Genomic DNA, 13,057 nt, shown 5'->3' with positions numbered 1-13,057 from the left:
GGACAAGGATCCAGGAATAGCACTGGGTAAGAAAAAGCTTAGAAGAGCTATAAGAAATATCACAGGATAAATCACAACTTGCCCTTTGCAGAGTTCAGCAATGATGTAACTGTGGAGAGCCCAGGCCAGATTAAATTGATGGAAATGTTTTTGGGACTTACAGAGTTTTAGGTGTATGTATCTCTAATCCAAAATATATTTTGACAGTAGTTGGTATACATTTATAAGCTCCATGACATTTGAACTTTAATAAAATAAAGCACAGAGTAATGTTATATCAGTGCAGTTTCTTGTGTTATAGAAGGAAAATATGCTTTGAAATAAACAGATTTTGGTTTAAAGCTCAGGGTTGCTACTTACCTGCTGTGTAACTTTGAGTGAGTTACCTACCTGGGCTCTGTGAAAAATTCTTCACTTGTAAAATGCACATAATACAGTCTTGGGAGGATTCACCATTAATATGTACTTGTATATTAAGCGTGCTTGGACTTGGTAGATATTCCCAAGAAATGGTAGCCTTTCCTCCTTTGGGAAAAGAAGGTGCAGAGAATATAGGTTAAGATGGTGGCTTCTTGTGGAAATCACTTCTCCTGAGGTCAGCAATCTTGCAAGACTATCTCACTGCCAGCTATGGCATTTAAATGGGAATTTAGTGAAAATCAAGGCATGTGTTTTTGAATGTCAGGATATACAAGCTCCTAAAGTAGCCTTGAAAAATGTTCTGACACCAGCTCTTTTCTCTGAAGGAAGATTTCTCTACACACCCCTGCACTTGGAAAATTTTTCTTCCCTCAGCTATTTAACTTGCCTAAAGGGCCCTGGGTGTCTGTAGCTATAGACTCTTTCTGCAGCACCCAGTGGGAAAGAGCTGAGGAGAAGGTAGAGAACAGAAGCCAATTTCTAGCCTTCACGAGAAGCCAGGGCCACCAGCACCAGTTGCCTGCTTAGCTTCATGCATATTAGACCAGCAGCCACATGCTAAACTTCTGCCCTCTCTCCCCACAGTGGAGGTTTTATTTTTATTTTTATTTTGTTTTTAAACACTAAATGACTTTCCCACTTTACAATCTATGGAAAACGTTCCAGTTTTATAAAAAGTTGACTTTTTATCTGTACAGATACATGATCTGACAATTAAGTTCACAAGCTCATCCTTGAACAAGTGCTCCGTATTCATTACTAAATGTCACTATGGTTGCCTTTGCAGTACTCCCCTTGGGAAGTTAGGCACCACCACAGCTCCTAGTCCACCCTTAGAAACAATTCTGGAAATCTTTTTCTGGAATTGCCATCAGAGCTATTGTTGTATTACCCTTGAATTCCTAAATGTCATCATAATGTTTTCCTTTGAATATTTCTTTTATTTTTGGGTTAAGAAAAAAGTCAGTGGGGCCTAGATCAGGTGAGTAGGGAGGGTATTCCAATACAGTTGTTTGTTTGCTGGTTAAAATCTCCTTAACAGACCGTGCCCTGTGAACTGGTGTATTACCGTAATGTAAGAGCCACACCTTTCTCATACCAAGATTATCAGTTAAGATGTTCCTGTTTCTCTACTGATGTTGTTACTTGATATTTTGTGCTTCTCATAGTCAGCTGGCAATTTTGATGCACAATTTGACACATTTTTGCCATGTTTTCATTCGTTTTCATTGTTACTGGCCGCTGTGACCTCTCTTCATCAGTGATGCTTTCTTTTCACTCAGAAAAACATTTAATCTATTTGTACACTGTCATCTTCTTCACAGCATTATCCCTATAAACTTGGAATAACATGTTCCTGATTTCACTTTCACTCTTGCCAAATTTAACAAGAAACTTGTTTAATATTTTTTTCATTGCTCTAATTCAAGCTCCAACCTTCTCTTGATGACATACAAAAACATGCAAAACTAATGAATGCCACTCAGCAAGACACCACTACATGTCAACACAAACATAGCTGTGAGACACTGATATACCAAAGTTATAAAACTTTACCCAGTTGTCTGTACAATGCTTCCAGTGTGAGCATGTAGGGGGCAAGTTCATGAACTTCACTGTCAGACCTTCGTCTATTTATATGCCAAACTTTCTAATAAAATATACTTGTCGTTATACTGTTTTGTATTCTGCCTCATCCTCACTGGGAAGGGCCTTAAAACTTCTTTCTTTTCTATCAAATGAGTAAAATTCTGTAAAAAAAAAAAAAAAATGCATAAAAGCCCTCAGGCGAGGCTTAGCACAGGGTGCACATGCCATACCTTACTGTGGGAGGTGTTCACCAGGTGGATTGAGGCTGAGGAGTATGTATGGAGGGTTGAAGTGGGAGGACATTCTTGGGGAGGACTGTGGATGCCCAGCATGGGAAAAACATTAGACACAGTTCCTTAGGGCTGTGAAGAGTATGCATGGAGCAGAGTGAGACAAATAGGCATTAGGAGAGAGGATTCTGGGTCTCTAGTTTTTATGTATGAACATAGCCAGGTTGCAACCAACAGCAGTGAGAGCTCTTCTATAAAAAACATAAAAATAAAATTTCATCTTGAGAGGAAAGAGCATTGGGGGTAAACATGAACATTCAGCAAAGCCACATAAAGTGAACGATTTTCAGCTAGACTTCTGAACTAGTTCAGTGGAGTGTGACGTTTGCGGAAAAGATAAAAAATAGAGTATAAAACCTCTCATCCATGCTGGAGGTGTTTTCATTGCACACAAAAAATTCAACTCCCTCAATTTATCATCCCACCCAGGTTTCTCATGTGTGCATATTATGTTTTGATGAAGGCCTAGAAGCTACAGTGATAGGTTTAATGGAAAGGAAGCGTCAGTCCCACCTCTCTGCATGTGTAGCACAGGGGCTTTAGACATGGTGGGCAAGGAGGCTGACTGTGCAGTGACTCCTCATGAGGAAGATAGCATCTGTTCATTAAGACTGTCTGACTCTGGCAGTTCTGCAAAGTGGAATATGGTTGGCATCTATTCCAGAATGTACTTCCAGACCTCCTCAGGCTAGCTCCCCTGTGGAGTTCTCTGTTCACGTGAATACTTTCTCCACTGCAAGTTCATTGAGTGAAGGGGGGTAGTCCTTTCTCATATTTGAAGGCCTAGCACAGGGGCTAAGTATAATGCAAGGGTACATGTCAAATCTATTTAGCAAAGAATATAAATGTTTTAACACATTTATAGGTGTTAGGTGAAGGCTATAGTAACTAGTTTGATGTAAGCATTCTAAACTGTATTTAAAATCAGCACATTGCACCCCATAAAAGCATTAATATAGACATGATCTATGTGTTTATGACTTAATAAAAAAATAAGTATATGTACAAAAGAGTTTCCACAGAGGGAGCTCAGCGTGTTGAAAGTGCCTTGTTTCATGGGGCTTGGATGCCAGCTCTGTTACCATGTATAATTCCTGAATCAGTCTTGAAGGGGAATTCAGGATAACACTGAGTGGTACACGATGAGGGCTACTTTCCTCACCAGCGGAACCACCATGACCATCCTAACTCTGTGACCTGAGCAGACTATTGATCTTTCCCTGCCTCAGTTTCCTGATCTAAAAAGTGAACAGTATAATGCCATTCTAAAAGGTGTACGATGGGGATTGCTCAGGAGTAAGTCTGCGTGGAAGTAGTGCTCTGAATATATTTCCTTCTTTCTTTTTCAAATAGCTTCCACTGTTGACAGTCAGATCCCCTGAAAAATATTTTTTCTGCATTGGGATTGACAACTTCCAAACTAGAGAAAATATGCATATCATTGCCCTTGTCAGACATCAACAATCTGTTTCTTACATCAACATCAGTTTCTTATACAATGATCAAAATCAGTTTTTTTATATCAACAATCAAAATCTATTTTCTGTGTTTTTTTACATTTGAAGTGAACCCCTGGATTGGGGGACAGAGGGTTTAATTATTGCTGTGTAATAAACTACTCTCAAATGTACTGGCTTCATATAAGCACCCACAAGCTCAGGACTCTGTAGATCAAGAATCCAGGATGGCTTCATCTGGTAGTTTGCATTTGATCTATATAGCATTAGCCAGGATGGCAGGGCCAGAAGATCTCCTTTCAGGATAGCTTCTTCAGTCTTACTAGGGGGACCTCAGTGTCTGTGACATCTTTCTCCACCTGGCACTTCAGATTGCCTCCAGTGGCTTGAATTTCTCACAGCCTGGTGGTTTCAAGGTGGTCAACTTGCATACATGGAGGCTGACTAGATGGAGGGATCATTTCAAGACTGATTGTCCTAAGAGACCAAGGACGAAGTGTCAAGGCTTTCCATGAGCTAACTTTGGGAATTAAGACTTGGAATGGTAGTGGGGAGAGAGGATGAGGAGAAGTTGCTTAATGATGCACATATATAGTTTGATAGAAGAAATAGGACCTAGATAGATATGCAGGGTGACAACAGTTTACAATGATCTATTATACATTTCAAAATAGCTAGAAGAGAATACAAATGTTTCTAGCATAAAGAAAAACATTTTAAGAGTTCCCAAGTATAATCATTCGATCTTTATAAAATTATGTGAAAGTATTAAATTATCTCATGTACTTTGGAACTATGTACTTGTATCATTTATCAATAAAGATTATTTTTAAAAAACCACATGGTATCATTTTGGGTATAGTCTACTGTTACACCAAGACCAGCTCTGATTCACTATGGGAAGGGACTGTGAAGGGAAGGAGGCATGGTTCATTGGGCAGACATGTTGGAGACCAGCTATCATAGAAATTGATTGTGTTTGACATTCACTCCCTCTCTCCCTCCTTCCCTTCCTTCCCTTCCTTCCTTCCCTTCCTCCTTCCCTTTATCCTTCCCCCTCTTCCTCCTTCCCTCCCCTTCCTCCTCCTCTTCCTTCTTCCTCTCTCTTTCCATATTTATAAAAAAATAGAAGCGCCTACTTATTTTACAGAGAAGTGGTGTTTCCTGCAGTGCATTTTGGGAAACGTTGGCCTATGAATCTCAGCTTTTATTTTCCTCTTTTCCCTGGTGTTGGGCTTTTAGTATCTTATCTGCCTCCCCCCACCTAAGACCCAAGACCTTGGCTTACCTTCTTTCTTATGAAACAAATTCAAAGAACATGCAGAAAGATGACTCTCTGAGCTAACTTAGCACTGTTTAGAGATGGAAGGGACCCTGGAAATGCCACACCCCATATTCCATTTTGCAGTTGAGGAACTAGGTGTAGGTTGAGTAGAAATTCACTGAACCCCTTGGTGTCAGGACTGTGACTAAAATCCAGATCTCTGAGTTCTAAGGAAAGAACATTTCTCTTTTATTTTATTTCCCTTCCTAGGAAAGAACTTTCATAGAGAGTATTCAGGCACTGCTGGCTTCACTGAAAATATGCAAGCCCCAAAGCTGGTTGGGGAGGATTATGATTTCCATAGGATATAATTAGTGATTCTGAGGAGTTCAATGCATGCCCTGGAAATGGAGCAGATTGGCAACTGGAGCTCCTACTTTTGGCGGAGGCTGAATGCTCCTTCTAAACTCCTGGAACAATATAGTGCCTTAGCTGTTCCGCCTACAACCTTAAGGCTTCTGGCCCCCATGGGCTAGGCAAAGCAGAGAGGGAACAAGTTTATTTTTAAAGAAAGACCTTTGAAAAATTTCCCAGGAGATATGATTTGTAGGAGAAAACCTAGGGAGTAGTTCAACATGAGCCCTTGGAAAGGCCTAGGGATGTGGAAATCTTAGAGGGGTGAGATGTACTTTGGAAAGTAGCCCTCACTCTCTGAAGCCAAGTTAATGCTTTCTCTGGGGGATTCTGTCTGGCTCTCACATCTGTATACTTTCTACCACACTGCACATGGGTTTGTTCTGAGGGGTTTGACTGTTGGAGTCTGTGATGTAAAGCTGAGGTTATGCAGAAGGAGAGGTAATAGAGGTAACTAGGAGCTGCCTGGTTGTTACAAGATATGACCCAGACTTCTCTGAAGCCTAGAGGTCTAGTTAGGACATTTGAACCAAAGAGCTTACTAGGGATAAAGTTTAAGGAGGAGATTTAAAGCTGTCAAGATGGACAGTGGGAAGAAAGGGATCAGTGTGGCCTTCCAAGCGCTTGTGAAATAGTTACCTGCATGGACCTGGGACTCAAGGCCAGTTTATTGAGTATGAGAGATATAGCTCTGCCCTGATTCTGCATATCATACAAGTTCACAAGTTGTTTCTGTCCTGAGAAGATAGGGCAAGGAGCAAATTACGTCCAAGTAGGGTGCAGTGTCTCCCTGTCCACTTGAGGGTGGGATAAGGAGATGGGTCTGAATACACAAACTTTGATATGCTCTGGCCCCCACCGCCAACTCAGGCTAGGCAAGAGCAGCCCAAGGGCCCCTCAGCATCAGATTCTCCACCCAGCCCCTTAGGAATAGGTCTTAGGGTCAGAGGGAAAGAATCCAACCCACGGGGAAGGAGGTAGAGGTATCACAACACAAGGTTCATTAGGAAGACCTTTTGATGTGGGAAACAAAACTGAGAAGGAGCTATATGTGGCTGTGGCGCCTGCCCACAAAAAGCCTTCACTCCCATGCAGGTGTGAGGATGCTATGACAAAGGCTGCAACTCCTATCCAGGCTGTGTGGAGTTGGGGGAATCCAAGCGGGTTGAAGAAAGGGGAGTAGGTCTCCTTAAGGTATAAGTCCTTGCCTGAGGCCTCTAAAGATTTTTCTCTGTCAGGAAACAATTGATAGACAGGAATACCAGGCCTCTGTGGCTAAAGAAACACAAAAGAACCCAGTAGAAATGTTTTAAATATTCACTGAAAAGTGGCCCAAGCATATGTCTTCCCCAGCAAGTAGGAAGGCAGGACATCAGCCTGGGCATGAGAAGACTGAGATGCTGAGAGGTGAGAACCTAGGCCTTGTAGGCTTCAAGTATTATAGGTTTAGTTCCTGGCCCAAACAGAAAGGTAGTTGAAAGCATGGACCTGCCTTCACATTGAAGCATTTGTGTCCTGTTCCTTGTTTGGCCTCTACAATGTTTCTAGGGCCAAGACACAAACCTAGACTCTTATGGGGCTAGATTCAAACCACATGACAGTTCATTCCAATTCAAGGTCTTGGTTAGGATGTTTTTCATCCATAGATCATCCATTCATGCATTAGTGACAAAATTACTCCTATACCACACTGTGAGAAGGCATGGTTCCAGGCACATCTTCCAAAATCTCATTCCCAGCTCTTCCACTGCACACCCAGGCTTTGGTGGGATTAGGAATGGACATGGTCCTGTGGTCTTGTCCTGGAGTCTCAGAGCTGGAAAATGTTTCAGAGGTCAGCTGGTCTTTCTATCGAATGCAGCAGACACATAGAAGGCCTGATTGCAGGGTGTGTGGCCCATGTAATTGCATAGGGTCCTATTCTCAGAAAAACCTAAAAATGGTTTAATGTGATGTTATGACTGTCTTGAAATTTTTAATGAGTTTTAAAAAATGAATCCTACATTTTCATTTTGTTTTGGATTCCCTAAATGATGTAGCTAGTTCTGAACGTGTGACTAGGATTCTAGACTCTATCATAGGAAACTCTGTAGCTAGGAGCTCATTACACTTCCATAATTACACATCTCTAATGGTAGAAGGTGTTCCCAATATTGAGCTGAAGAACACTCACATCTGACCAGTTCTACCCTTTGAGGTCTGAAGAACAAATTTTGGAAAGAGAGATGGATGGATGGATGGATGGATGATGCTTCCTGGACAGGACAAAAGGGCTGCGCACTTGTACACTTCCATCAGATATTTGTTAAGCCATGTTCCAAGAACATATACACATTCTGAGCATGAGCAAAACATATGGTGGGAAGATAAAATACGTCCCCTAAGGAAAATCTGTTCAAGCCATACACCCTGGTGCTCTGTTGATGGTTTATATTTGCAGAGCATTTTGCAGCTTAAAAATACTTTTTCGTAGTCAATCTTACATGTTTAATATCTATGATGTAGGTATAAGCATTTGTAGTTAATAGATGAAGAAAAATACGTATTTAAGTGGTGCATCCAACATCACATGTCTAGTAAGCGGAAGAGACAGGCTGTGACCCTATCATTTAAGAGCAAATCACTACCATTTTCTACTATATGACTGGACTGTGAGCTCTATGAGGAGAAGGTTGTGACATATTCGGCTTTATGATTTCCTACCTTCAAATCCTAACATTAGGACCTGGGAGATCTTAATTATGACATGATAATGATAGTGCAATATTACAGTGTGCAATAATACTGACACTCATGGAGGTCTGTGTGCCTGGCACTCTGCAAAGAACTTTACAGATATTATCTTAGTCATCGCCAACCTCTGAGTATTCTTAACTTCCTCTCTTTAGGGATGAGGGCACAGGGCAGGTAACATGCACAGGTGTCCAGGAAATATTAGGTGAATGAGTGAAGATGTATTATCTCTGTCACGGAAATATAGATTTGGACATAATGCCTCTGTCGTGATCCTCTGATGCCACAGCACCTTTCATGTCTGGGGAAGTTTGTGCTATCTCAGCATTGTCTCCATCGTGAAAAATCTTTTCTGTATTTTGTGTTGACATTCATTTCCTGTAGCTTTCACTCTTCCATTTCAGTTCTGCCATCAGTCTCTCACAGAACAGGTTTAGCTCCTACTTTTTGTGACACCTCTTAAAAATGTGAGGAGGAGAACGGAAGTGAGGTTAGAAGAAGAAAACTAAAACACATTGGTACCCCAGGAGCTACTATCAGTGTCATTGTTGCTATTATATTACTGTGAGCCTAGAACTGTTCTGTGCATTTCATTTGCCAATAGGGTTCCTGTGCAGAAAATGGAGACCTTGAGAGATTAAGTAACTTTCCCAAGGTCACACAGACAGTAGGCAACAGAGCCAGGATTGAAAAACTCAGGTCTGTCTGGCTCTCACATCTGTATACTTTCTACCACACTGTAAATCTTTAAAGGCAATAATAATTTCTGCCTTAGATTTTCTTTCATCCTGTTAAATTGATGTGGTGGAAAATGTAAACGTTATCCCTCCCCAGTTTTTTTGACCTTTTGATTTCAGGGAGACAGTGGTGCCTCTTGGGTGGAAATAACAGGTAGTTGTCCAACCCCCTTCCCTGGGATTGGAAATTTCTCTGCTCTTCATGGTGAGCCATCCTAGCTCTGAGAATGTCCTCTTGTCCCCTGGAAGGGTGGCTAAGCAGGCTATGGGAGTGACAGGCACCAGAAAATATCACTTATTCCTGCGAACCAAGCAGGGAATATTTACAATTCTATTCATAAAATATTTACCAGGCTCTTATGTAATTTGTTGATAACAAACAGATTTTAGTTAACTTTGAGGTGATGAGCAATCCTGTTGAACAGATGGGACAAATAAGCAAGTCCTGATTAGACAAATGTTTTCTGTAGAATAGTGTTTGTGCTGTGTTAGGTCTGCTGCTGGCTGAACAATTCCAAACAGAGAGCAGAGAGCCAGACCCAAGGTGAAAACAGCAGTGGATTCTTTAATTTTAATTTTGTATTTTTCTTACTGGAGAGTTTCTCCTACACCCCCTGTCAAGGGGCTATTTTGTAGAACTTACTTTCTCTGTAAGCTGCACTGTGCAATGGTTGGAGGCAGTTTTAGAGCTAAAGACTCTCTGCCCTTGTCTCTGCCCATTTGCCTTTCCCCACGCATCTGGCCCGAGTGCACACAGCACTGAAACAATAATGAAATGATTCCTCTGCAGCAAACTCAGTTCCCCTTTGCTTCTCAAGCTGGATTGGCTGTGTCTGATTCAGTTTTTTTTTTTTTTTTTTAAGTCGATATTGCCCTCTTGTCTATGCATTGAGCAGTGTAGTGATGTTTTTCTTCCTTCCTCCCTCCCTCCTTTCTTCTCTTCTTTCCTCCCCTACTTCTTTCTTTTTCCTTCCCTCCCTCCCTCCCTTTCTTTTTTATTTCCCCAGTGGCAGCAGCTCCTGTTGGTCCCCTGGTGTGGTCTCCTGGAGAGGGTTACATAAGCTCCACAGGGGCCTCTTAACCAGCTCTAATCGGGATTGCTCTAACACCTGAAGAATTTACTTTTCCAAACTTCCTTTTTTTTTTTTCTCAGCTCACGCAGTTCTTTATAATGAAAGCAGGGACCTTAGCAAAAGGTGGGCTTTGATTTGATGCCAGGTTCACCTGGTATCTGCTGTTCAACCTTTAGAAGTTTGCTTGGGTGGCATTTTGGTGACTTCTCTGTTTCTGTGAAAGCAGAACTGTTGGGAATGAATGAGCTAAAGTATGTAGCACAACATGGGGGGCCTGGCAGACCATCCACAAGTGGAACTGTTATTATTCTGATCCTGGAGGATGGGCTGGACTATAGATCTTTGCCACTGTGTCTTCTGTGAAAGACTTGGGCTTCTTTTTTAGCTCTGCTGCTTTAAGCAGCCTTTATCCTAAAGACTTGACTCCTGGATGAGGAAGGGAACGGCATGGGAAGATCTTGTGTTCATGTCCTCATTCTAATTCAAAGCTCTGGATGTGATGCTGGACAGGACTCAGATTTTCATCTGCTATGTAAAGGCATCATATGAAGTGACCTTGTGATCCTCCTGGTCTTAGGCTCTTTAATGAGGATGCTTAAAGAAAATCTATTGTGTGAATTACCAACTACAGAATGATAGTTTGTGGAGATCCTCCACCTCCATCTTCCCTTTTTTACATTATGCTCCCAGTTACCTTTCAAAACATGGTCCTCTTCCCATTCATTAGATGAAGCCTCTCCATCAAAATCCCTTGCTGAGGCTCCCCCAGGGAGCTAATGGCAAAGCTGGCATCCAATAGGCTATTTTTAAATTTTAGATATTTTTATTTTTCCAAATTTTTTGTTCATCAGGAGTGACTGAAATAAAAAAATATAATTAAGTCCCATCATCATCATGGAAATGGGTTTAAGAGAAAACTGGTCAGATGAATATTATTGCTTCCCATTTTCAACCAGTAAAGAGTTCCCACTGATCAATAGACAGCCATGAGCCTGTCAAGAATGGTCAAGATCTTACATATAATATAAGATCATATAATACAACATGCCTGTTCACGGGGGGAAACTAGGAAATAATTTATATGTATTTCTTGATTTCATCGTATAAGTCAAGCACAAAAGCACCAACCATGCCTCTGAGAACACTGGACCATGCAACCTTGAAAAAAGTTTTGTCTCCTTCATCACGAAGGATCTTCCTCCAGCAGTCAATCATGCTGGTGTAGATATCAGTTCCTTTGCACCCCAAATGCATCATCATGCAATGGTGAACAGTGTCATACAAATAGGAAGTCAACCCAGCAATAGCAGTGATAGACTGTGCAATCATCCAACTGATGATGATGTGAGTATTCTTGGGATCTGGAAGCATTCCCTTTGCAGTGTTATAGACACCAAAGTAGGAAGCTCAGTAGATGATAATACCCTGGACAGACATGTTAAAGCCTTGGTACAGGCCCCCAAGCCCTTCAGATTTGTAAATCTTAACCAGGCAGTCACCAAGGCCTCTGAATTCTCTTTCTGCTCCAGCTTCACCGACATCAGCTGCTAGACAGGTACGAGCAAAATCAAGAGGGTGCACAAAACGCAAAGATGGGGCCCCAGTGGCACCACCTGAGGCCAGATTCCCTGCAAAGCAGCACCCAAACTTGGTTCTTTGTCCACACCACCCAGGAAGATCTTCTTTCATTTATCTTTGAAGGCAAAGTTGAGAGCCTGGACGGGGAAGGATTGGATGACGTTGGCCAGTTATCATGCCAGAAAGACAGGACTCCCTGTTCCTTGGGAATATGGACCAGCAATCTGTAATGCCCTTATATTACTTACTCATGGTGATTTGCTTGCTGGCATGCTGCAGCTGCAGGTGACACACTCGATGGGTGCTACCATGGTCTTGAACATGGCTGTGGCCACTCCACCTGCCAGGAAGTCCTTGATGAAGGACACAGCAGCATCTGTCATGTTGAAAGTAAAGAGGAGGCATGTGATGCGGGACAGGACTAGGCCAAGAACTGGCCTTGATTCCGGGACTATGGGGCCCAATAGACTAACTTTAAGAAAAATTAAAGACCACACCATTTCACTGACATTGATTTCACACTGACCTTGATTTCAGTTCCTTGCCAACATTTGGGATTCAAGCTTTTCAAGGATAATTCAGTCAAATACTTATGAGTATTTGAGGGATACTTAAAACACGCTCTCTGCCATGGTCCTAACACCAGGCAATCGCTTAGGGAAAGCACATTGCCTAATGGCAGCACCAGCATCAAGTGCTTCTCCAGGAGCCTCTGCAAATTTCATAGTTCACATTTCCAGGTAGCAGTGGGTTTGAACACAGCATTGACTAAGAATTGTCCAGTGCTATGGAAAGGAGACATATTCTATATGGGGAAGGCATTAATTCGGTACCCACTGATTTGAAATCTGGTCACTCTTGTTCAATTTATAAGGAACAGATTTGCTTACCAAATTAATAGCTTACAATATTGCCAGGATCTCTTTATCTACTGAAGGAAACTGGCTTGTCAAGCTGGGAAATACTTTGTGGTGGTTTATTAAAGCATTGCCCCTAAGCAGCTTTATGTAATTCCCTTAAGTTCTTTGAAAATTACTCGAATACAGAATTTTTACATTTAGTCTCTCTTTCTCCTTCATTATCTTATATTATTGAGGTTTGGAAGTACATTTTAATGTATTTAAAAATCCATATGACTGTGGAAGAGGCTGTCTCCTATCAAGTCTTCTTATTTCTCTTCAGGATCCCTGATTCTTCTCTCCTCTTGCCCCCATCCTTTCAGAAAGATGCTGATAACCTGATTGTTCAATTCCCAGGCATGGATTGAGACACATTTGCTCTTTGTTACTGCTAAGGATCAATGTAATTAAAAGGTAAAGGTTCAGGTAGTACTTTCTCTCCCTCCCGTTCTGTGTGGCAGGGTACCAGCAGGCTGAGTCAAGGCCTGCTCTGAGCTCAACCATGTCTTTCTCTTTGCATATGCCCTTAGACATATTGTCATTACTTTGAGGATGGATGGGATGGAAGGATCCTGAAACCTAAATTTGTAATGAAGGAATGC

At 41.7% G+C, this 13,057-nt stretch overlaps 1 pseudogene; it reads right to left on the bottom strand.

The window, feature by feature from the left end:
- Positions 1–11,055: 11,055 nt before the first annotated feature.
- LOC128583911 (ADP/ATP translocase 2-like) lies at positions 11,056–11,939 on the bottom strand (annotated as a pseudogene).
- Positions 11,940–13,057: the final 1,118 nt, after the last annotated feature.

This window comes from Nycticebus coucang, chromosome 4, assembly GCF_027406575.1.
Source record: "Nycticebus coucang isolate mNycCou1 chromosome 4, mNycCou1.pri, whole genome shotgun sequence".
Lineage (NCBI taxonomy): Eukaryota > Metazoa > Chordata > Mammalia > Primates > Lorisidae > Nycticebus > Nycticebus coucang.
The sequence above is the reverse complement of the archived record's forward strand: the minus strand, read 5'-3'. Positions and strand labels throughout refer to the sequence as shown.